This window comes from Amblyomma mixtum, chromosome 5, assembly GCF_055824585.1.
Source record: "Amblyomma mixtum isolate Tamu chromosome 5, ASM5582458v1, whole genome shotgun sequence".
In the NCBI taxonomy this organism is placed as follows: Eukaryota; Metazoa; Arthropoda; class Arachnida; order Ixodida; family Ixodidae; genus Amblyomma; species Amblyomma mixtum.
Window position 1 is genome coordinate 123,172,490 of NC_143016.1, and position 9,780 is coordinate 123,182,269.

Consider the following 9,780-nt stretch of genomic DNA (forward strand, 5'->3'; position numbering starts at 1 on the left):
CTATATACGCCAAGATTCGTTCTTAGGGACACGTTTGCAGCTTCTGCATTGTAATATTAGCGGTAAGCTTACATGATCGACTATCAGGGCATACATGATGACGCAGTGGGACCAAAGGGAAAACTTTTTCAGAAGCTTTTAATAATAGCAGTAACGATAAATGAGTAGAACACTTCCTTTCACGACAAGGAACGGTCAACCAGGGGCAGACTTTGGGTCACTTATGGGCGGCTGGGTGAGAGGGGGGTCTTACTGTACCATGTATTTCAAGGTCTTTTTCCTTGAAAAAATGGGGTTCGAGGGGAAGAGGTCGCGGGCGTTTCGATTTGAACCATGTATTTCACCGTCTTTGTGCTTGAAAAATTGGGGTTCAGGATAGTTTTTTATAGTAACATATCTGGCCAAGACTGATGGCAAACTTATTAGGTTCAAAGAGGTTAAACTCGAGCTTCTAAAAATGAGACAATGCTTAACCTACCCTTATAAGTGTGTTGAATGACACAGCATTAACGATCCCTGCGCGCGCAAATACTCCTTCTCTTTAGTAGATTCAGATATCACGACGAATCATCTACCACTACTGGCGCTGTGGTGCAGCGCGTAAGCGATGCCCACTGTGGTAGTTGGGCCAAGTGCTTTTTCGTTACACGTATGAAAGAGTGCTGACTTTTCTCGTGTTCGGAACCTGGAATACTATCGCATTAATACTCGTATGTTTCTTTTTTCTCCGGGCTATTCTTGCGTGGAGACATGCAGGTTGTAGCATGCGTTATTCTTTGCAGTTCTCTACTAAAACATGCATTGCAGCAAGAATGTGCTACGCCGCTCACGCCGCTTCCAGCGCTCAGGTCAGTGGCTTTAAAAGATCGCCTTTATTAACAAAATGAATTCGCTTGGAAAACAATGTATTGTAGTTATGGAAAAAGATAAGTTTTTACCAACTAAGAAGACGGAGAAAGAAAGGGAACATGGGAAGTCCTTCTCTTGTGAGGTCTTGGTGGGGGCAACCGCAAACAACCACAAAAGAAGGGTAGGGCAGGGTATGAAGACTACAGCCATAGTCCTTCACTATGCTACAGCTATCGTATTTATGTTTTTGAAGAGCAGACCAGTCGTAAATAATGGTAGAATGTGATGCAGATTATCTGAACACGCTGGTGATATCCGAATAGTATACTCTTTTTATTTTTGGTTTCACTGCTGTTCTGACGGCAAACAGACTGCCCAGAACGTACGCGGAGGTTAATTTCAGTGCAACTAAGAATCGTTAAAAACATGACCATTGACTACAGTGCTTCTGGAGTATGCTTTGGCATAGCTGTGTGAGCGTTGAATAGCGGGGCGCAAGCTTTAATATCCTGGAAGTCAAAGTCTTCATGCGGACGCTTTGCGCAAAAGTTGTATGTAACTTGTGTTAAAAAATAGGTCTCATGTAGCTTCTCTTCTCATACTTTGTCTCGTGTGACGCTGTGAATGAATGAATATACATTTGTTAGCAAAGTGGTGGCTGACGTTGTTGCGGGTGGGGCCGTTAGTCCAGAGTACCAGTGACTTCTGCTGACGTCTTGGCGATGGCGAGGTAATTTGCATGAACGAATGGAAAAGGCTGCTGTGATTCCGCCGCGGTAAAGGTAGGTGCGCGACACTTCATTTGCTGATGAACCTACACTTGATTGTCCTCTGCCGAGATAGAGGACATGCACAGTTACACTCACGTACTTCATACACGACGCAAGGTTGTTGTTGACTGCACCAGAAAATTAAGAAAACCAAAAACACGATGAACAAATCATTTAAAGGAGTTTCGAACCATGTTCCTATTTGATTAGGACAAACGCCCTCGCGTCTTTATGGCACCTAAATGCCGATATCACTAAAAAAAATATTTTTTGGGAAAGTTCGTTCAAGGAAATAAATTTAACACAGGGAGGAAAACTGTATGCCAGGCGAGCTTCGATTGAGCAGCATCGTACCGTCACCTCGCTTAAGGGACTGGTGTTTGGAAAGGCGAAAAGGGTGGCGTTTTTTTTCCGAATATAAACGGCTTAGTTCCCACGTTTAGATCCATCCCACTCTTGCTTGTGCAAAACGCTGCAGACATGACGCCACGATGCAGGTGAGCTTCCGCTCTTTTACTGTACACAACACTTTGTCCCAACAGTATACATAACTTTTCTGTTTTCCTGAACACGAATTGTCTCGCGCATTACAACGGTGCTTGCTCCTCTGGGAACATAGCCTGCTTGCCAAGGTCGCTTTCAACGACGTTGCTTTTGGACACCCTGCTACTATCAGGAACAACTCGAGAACAAAATGGCAAACACCCGTGAAAGGATTCTGTTCCACCAATAGCTCGGTCCTGTTACCACGACGTCATGGCCGGCTGTATTGCACAATTGTGCAGCTCTTGGAGCGTGCCTGCTCGAGGTGCATCCGCTCTCGAAAATGGTTCCGAGGGATGCCGTTATTTTCAGCAAAATAAATATTATCGGCAGGGTGTCGAACCGGAATTTTTTCGGGTTCGGTTCAGGTTCGGGTTCACGCCTTTCGGTTTCCGTTCCGGGTTCGGCTCCGGAGCGACATTCCGTTCCGGTTCGAACCGGTTCGGATCGCGTAGAACCGGTTCAAACGGGTTCAAATGGGTTCAGACTATAAAAATAGGCAGATTGTTTAGGCAGATTGTTTTTATCTGTATTTTTTTTTGCTTTTTACGTTTCTCTGTGATAGCAGTATATAAAATAAAAACAGCAATTTGCACAGTGCGATATGTTTTGACCTTAACCACTTTAAGTTATTGTCCGCGAAAAAAAATATAAATTTACGTATGAGCAGAGAAATCAAATGAACTCAAAATTAGTGTACATGGGCTATTTATGCGCTAGAATCTACCTGATGTGGTACATAAGGAGAAAAGGTGACACATTTTGCATCTGCATATTCAGCAGTTTCGGAGACCTTGTCGAGCGTCTGATAGGTCTCTCCTGAAGCTCTTGTCATACGGGAATTTCTCCCGCGCAGAGTACTTACGCGGGCGCCCTCAGGACCACCGCATGCGCCCACTATGAGAGAAAGCTGCCCTGTATCGGCAGGTATATACAGCCAAGACATCTTTCCGTCACCCCAGAACCGACTTGCCAGCCATCCCTCCTACTGGCACACCTCCAGCATGTATCGAAAGAGCTTACCAAAAGTATTTTATTTGCATAGCCTGTTCTACATCGCCATTGTAACCCACGTTATATATAGCTCAGTTTCTTCAAAAACACAGCTTGTCGTGGCTTCTCTCTAGTGCAGTATAAAATTAAGATTTTGGCCTATGCTGATGCCGTCACCTCCTCTTTCTCTGATAAAAAGAATATGATAAAAAAAAGCAGGCTTGGGTTGGTTGGAAGCACTTCGTGTCTGTATGTACAAAAATTTGCGACATCTTCGTTGCGACGTTGCATTGTGATACTGTTGCAATTGCTGCATTGTGTGAGGAAGAAAGTAATTTCGCTATATATAATTTTTGTGGCTTTTTCGGGGAGCTTTCAGAGGTGGCCTACGCGTGGGCAGAATATCTTGCTGCCTTGATAGTGTGTGGCGAATCTATCGTGCACTTTCTTCCACCAACTTTTTTCAAGATTTGACTCTCCTGCGTGTGGCCAGTGTGGTTGTGACGAGACGATCAGCCACCTCCTCTGTGACTGCCCTCGTTTTGAGCGAGAGCGCGGTTGCCTAGTTGCTTCTCTGCTCCGCTTGGACTCGCGTCCTTTAACAGAGTCTAACGCTCTGGGGCCTTGGACACAACCTTCCAGACAACGGAAAGCGGTGAAAGCGCTCCTGAATTTCTTAAGGGACTCGGGGTTGCATTCCCGTCTATAATATTGAAGTTTTCAGTGCGCGCCCTCTGTCGGTGTGACATAGTGGTCGCTGGTCACTTAGAAGACTCATTTCCTTGCCGCTCTTTCTCCTTTTTTCCCCTTTGTTCCCCTCCCCAAGTGTAGGGTAGCCAACTGGGCATCGTCTGGCTAACTTCCCTGCCTTTCCGTCCTTTTTTCTCTCTCTCTCTCTCTTTAGTTTTCAAAACCAAAATCCGCCGCTTCCTGGCAGCTGTGTTTGTTAGGTGATTAAATGCTCCTCTGTCTTTTCTGTACATAGTTTTGAGAGACTTTTGTGCTGATGCATTCGATTTCCTCAATCTTTGCTTTTGTTTAAGATACCTGTACGGCCTCTCCAGGAGGCAGCTGACAAAGGTTCTGACCGTTCATTACTTCATATACGCCTATACATGCAGCCTTACCTAACCTTTACTGACACCGGTGTATTAAAATGAGTTCAGCGAATATAGATTCAATAGGCCATAAAAAAACTTTCTTAGACTTCAAATGCAGTCCTTGCGGGTTAGCACGTTCCATCGAGCCAAATGTGCGTTTGTGCCGTGATCAGTGAATTGCTGCATGTGCGAGCAACAAGAACCTACTGAACAACGCAATTATTAATGCGCTAGCATTACTTTTCTATTTTGACGATTTCGTGTCCGCAAAACGTGTCGGCAGCGATTTCTCCGTTAGTGTGAGATTTAAGCGAAAAAAAAATGACTGAGGATGATGCACGTCAAAATTTGGTCGATGTGGAATAATTTGGTAATTAATTAGAGCCAAATCCCCGCTCTAATTAATTTACTTTTAGCGGTCGTCCTGTCTCCTTCTCTGTCTATGTCCTAATTTTATGCGCTAGTCTTTTAATTAACAATTAACAACCCCGCAGGGGGGCGTCTGCAGCATGCCGACGTTAGTGAATAGCGACACCACGGGTTCCTGAGCATCCGCAGGGACATCCCCGCAGGGGGATGATGGTGAGCAGTGCGCCACCACGGACCCTAGCACCCGCGCTTAGCCGTGCGTGGCATCGCCGTGTCCGGGGAAAAGGGGATCCTGGTGGTTGAGCCGATGCCGAGAGTTGGGACCTTTAAGGCCCCTCGGCGGAGGTAACACACCAATTCGGCCCCAGCTTCCTGTAGACGGCACCTCCGGCCTGACCCGACCAGGGAAATCGGCCAGGGAAGTCGCCTTTTCCTGTCCTCCCCTCAATCTTCCACTTTCCTCTTTCTTTCTTACAACTCTCCTGCGTCCTGTTCACTTCTTAGATTTTCCTTTTTTCCTGGCGGCTAGGGTTAACCTTGTGTGGCCAACCAACCTGTGTTACACCATATTTGGTTATACTTGGGGTGTACAGCTGACGTTGGGAGGACTTGCTTGCAAGTTCCTGTCCTGTCCAGTTGTTGGGCTCCGTGGTCGGTGGCTGGCACCGTGGCCGAACAATACACATTTTATGGCTCGCCCCTCCCAACAAAATGATCGCCCTCGGAAAAGAGTGCGGACCGATGTGACAGCCCAATACCTCCAGACATCCAAAGAAATTTTCCCGCAATTCTATGTTGTGCACTGTGAAGAGACAGAAATAACTTCCAGAACAAAATCCCCATTCTTGGTTGCAAAAAGCCTGACTGATCACTTGGGCACGGGCTACAAGCTAAAAAAAAAATGCCTCTGGTGCTAACAATTCGATTAAAGCTGTACGTAAGAATGTGAGAGGGGGATAATATTAAATCCAAAATTTCATATCAATCTGGCTTAAAATGCTTTCTAATTACCGAAAGCACATTGCAGAAGCGCCTATTAGATTTTTTCTTAGACACGAAACTTGCTTCAGTTTTGTTGTCGCATAGACTGGATGCCATTCTCGTGCTGCTTAGCGCAGACAGCTTTCGGTGCGTAAATCTACGCACTGGCACATGTCATTTTGTACGAAAAAAAAAAGTATGTGGTGTTGCAAAAGATGTGCGGCTGAACCGAGTGCCGAACCGGTTCGGAACGGTTCCTTTGAATCGTTCCGGTTCGGGTTCAGTTCCAAGATGGCGAAAAAAAATTGGGTTTGGTTCGGTTCCGGTTCCGGGCAAAAATACGGGTTCAGTTCCGGTTTCGGGGTCAGGTTCGGTTCCGGTTCGACACCCTGAAATTTATCGGTCACCGTATTATGGACCCACTACAGTACAACAGGTAAAAAGACTGATTTATCAACAGGAATAGCGCATTTAAAGGGGCGTTGAGAAAAAAATATAGGTGCGCCGATACCAATAGGTACTGCGTTCTAAACCCCAGTGACCATTCTCTCTGAAAGCGGCACTTTTATTAGATAGAAAAGAATAAAAAATGAACTGCAGGTGTCGCCATCACTGGCCGATTTGACAAGCAGAAGGCGTGCGTCGACGCCGATTTTTACACGTGGATCGCAGAGGTTACGCTGCAAGCCAGGGTAACCATGAGGGTTAGCTGGTTCTAGTCTGGTTCTGTTACGTTTAACGTCCCAAATCGACTCAGGGTATGAGTGACGCCATAATGGAGGTCTCCAGATAATTACGACCACCTGGCGTTCATTAACGTCCGTGTTGATGAAACAATGTAACCAGCACCTAAATCGAAAACACAAGAAGTACGCTGGCCACCGCCGTCCTGTGTACTTCTTGTGTACCAATTTCAGTTGCTGTTTGCATTTTGTTTGGGCTGCGCTACATCGACATTTACTTCATAACGACGACTACTCGTCGTTCTCGGTAATGACGTCACGAGTTCGAATCGACTGGCGGGAATGATTGTAAAGCCACTTTTCTCGCTACTAAATGCGCCTTTTGCCTCCGGAAAGACGGCAGCACAGCCTGCAAGGGCCACATAATCAATTTTTACTGAGAAAAAAAAAAGAAAAAAAAAGCAATGCAACGCCGACTGATCGCACGGCGGTTCAACAAAAAACAAACAGCAAGAGGCGCTGTCGGACAAAAAAAAAATAATTTTACTTGGGATAAAGCAGCTAGCTGTCACCCATTTATCACGCAGAGTTACTGACACCTGGCCGCGGGCCGAAAAAAAAAAAAACGGAGGAGGACAAGAGACAGCTAGGAGCTGCGCCCTTTTTCAGTGCCGTCCCTCACAACGTTGAAAATCTTCTCCACCGCAGCATGCCACTTTCGGTGAAAATCTGCACCGAGCGGCATGCTTTAAGCGTAGAGAAAGCTGGAAATTTGGATGGTGCCCTAACAAGTGACATTGTACAGCGACAGCTTCATTATACTCAGCGTTTTTGATGTATGGAGTCTTCACTGCCCCTCTCCGGCACTAACTGTTCGATCGTCTTTGCTTGAAATGGCTGTGGATTTGTGGGCTGCAGTTGATATATCGAACGCTACTGACGCATACGCTGAAATTGCAAATTTCTGTGAATAATGTCTCGGCTTCACTACGCTCATGTGAGATTTGGTATGACGGGACGATAAAAGGAGGCATATTCCTGCACTGCGTGCCAGTACTAATGACAGGGCGAGGGATTGTTTTCTCTGATAAGAACGCCACACATCTGCCGAAAAGGTGTTGTGAACTGCATGCAAACAATCAAAGAGACCGCCCGGGTACACACTGTAAACCGTATTTCCCCACGGACAGTCTATGAGTAGGTCTCAGCTTTTTTCTGGAGGAGCACTGTCACATCTAAAGCTTGTGCAAGGTTTTCTAACTGCTGCATTTACTTCCGCACCACAAGGGGGGGGGGGGGGGGGGCGCCCTGAACAACTCATATAAAACCTGCCTTCTCCAGGATAACTTATAGCACGTTTGATGCATTGTTCATGTAAAACCTGAAAGCATGATTCTTACATGGAAGCTTTGTTGCTGTTGAGCATTTCTGTGTGAGTAGGAAGGCCCCAGTATGTCACTGGTAAGCCTAAGAGGGTTAATTTGTTGCTTTTCGCCCTTGTAACAAGTGTATTGATGACAACATTGTTATAAAATTCCGTGATGAAGTGTTTTTGAACATTGTCAAATAGCAAATTTTCCTTCTACAATGAACCTAGTCGATGTAAATTTTCAAATTCTGATCTTTTTGTTAAGTAACAATATCAGCTGTTTTGAGTTTCATGGGATTTTAGGTCACTGGTTGCAATAACACTTATGCAGATTGGGAGTTCAAAACAAGACGAAGCACAGGAATTAAAATTACCGCCGCCGCGGTGGCTCAGTGGCTATGGTGCTCGGCTGCTGTCCCAAAAGACGCGGGTTCGATCCCGGCCGCGGCGGCTGGAATTTCTTTGGAGGAGAAATTCTAGAGGCCCGTGTACTGTGCGATGTCAGTGCACGTTAAAGAACCCCAGGTGGTCGAAATTTCCGGAGCCCTTCACTACGGCGTCTCTCATAGCCTCAGTCGCTTTGGGACGTTAAACCCCAAAAACCAAACCAAACCAATTAAAATTACCGATGCTTGTATCTTATTTTGGGACACTAGAGGAGTAAAGTGAACACTGAAGTGGTTGTTTGGTGGCTCTATGAATGCTTGATGCTTAAAAGTTTCTTGCTATAACAAACTTATAGGGTAAATGCATCTTCATTTCATTCCGATGAGTTCTGTTTCGTAGTGTTCTTATTTTTCAGAACAAGGCAGTTGACAGAAAGAAGAAAATCCACAAGTGCCTCTTAAGTGTAGTGGACTTCTTGCGTGTGGCGAAACCGGTGGGTATATGACAGTTTTGAGCTCTCCAGATGTGCCATTATATTTCCTTGCATCACGTTCTAAAGTATGATGTACTGGTATGCTCGTCAACACACCCAGTGCTGAAAACACTCAATTCATTCTCCAAAGCTTTCTGCCTATCTAGCATGAACCCAAGAAAACCCTGCGGCTTGCGCAGTGTCCCCTAAATAATCGCTGATAAAGTCGCGATGGGAGCTCTGTTATTCTAAATGATTTCCTACATGTCATCGTAAAACGACAGATCAACGCGAAACATATAATCGGTTTCGCGGTTTTGTTGATTGTGCATGCAAAAGCAGATAGAAATGTGTTTTAGGAAAAAAAAAGAGATAATGACATGGCATCGAGGAAGGAGGGGGGGGGGGGGGGGGGGGGGGGGGGTTGGTAGGTTCCTTACTGCTTCTTACAGCGGAGCACACAGTTCTGACGTATGGATATAGAAGGAATCCCAAATCCCTTGAGTAAGGGTGTATGTACCGCTATACTATAAAACGGCTCAACTAAATTTTGATTCTGGCTGCTAGCAAGATAATTAAAAATGCTTTTGCTTATGTGTAGTAAAGAAATATGCTAAGCTGACCAAAGAAGCCAAGTTTAATTAGCTAGCATTCCGACTTCTAAATTCTGCGCAAGTCTGTCACTTAATATTTGTAAAGCAAAGTAGAAGGCGTGCAGATTAAAAATTTGCGGATGTACCGCGGTATCTATAAGGGATTTATTTCTACCGTTTGCGAAGGAAAACACGCGAAGACGGGATGCCGTTGCTTTTTGTCCTATTGCAGGAATTCTTCACCATTACAAGGGAAGAAGCCACTGAGCTCAGAAAGAGGCTAGCGGTGCGTATGCTCCCTGTAGGAGTTATCATTTCCCAGCTGAGCAGAATGCGAGCGATATGCCACTGCAACCCGCGTTATCGTCTACTTTCGTGGATGTGATTTTTTTTCTTCATTGCCAGGAATGCGTCTTGCCTGCCATGATACCGGATGACGTGAAGCTGGTGATGGGTGTTCTGCGGTATCTGCGGCAAGGGTACCTGATGCTCAACCGGGGCTCATAGACCCTGATGCCGACCGAGCTCGCGCTTTTCTGTGCGTCAGTTGAACTATTTTCAGCCAGAAGGCCTTTCGCGAAACTTTCCTACTAAACATGCGTGCACCACGTTTTCAGCCGTCTTCGCATCATTTATTGATGACCCAACGCCAGAAATGAAGTCAAATATTG

General features: G+C 45.6%; 1 long non-coding RNA gene across 1 annotated transcript; it reads left to right on the forward strand.

The window, feature by feature from the left end:
- Positions 1-2,110: 2,110 nt before the first annotated feature.
- Positions 2,111-9,780, forward strand: LOC149343575 (uncharacterized). The gene is made up of 4 exons (XR_016283322.1): positions 2,111-2,116; positions 8,460-8,537; positions 9,342-9,395; positions 9,515-9,780. It is a non-coding gene; the product is annotated as an uncharacterized LOC149343575 (long non-coding RNA).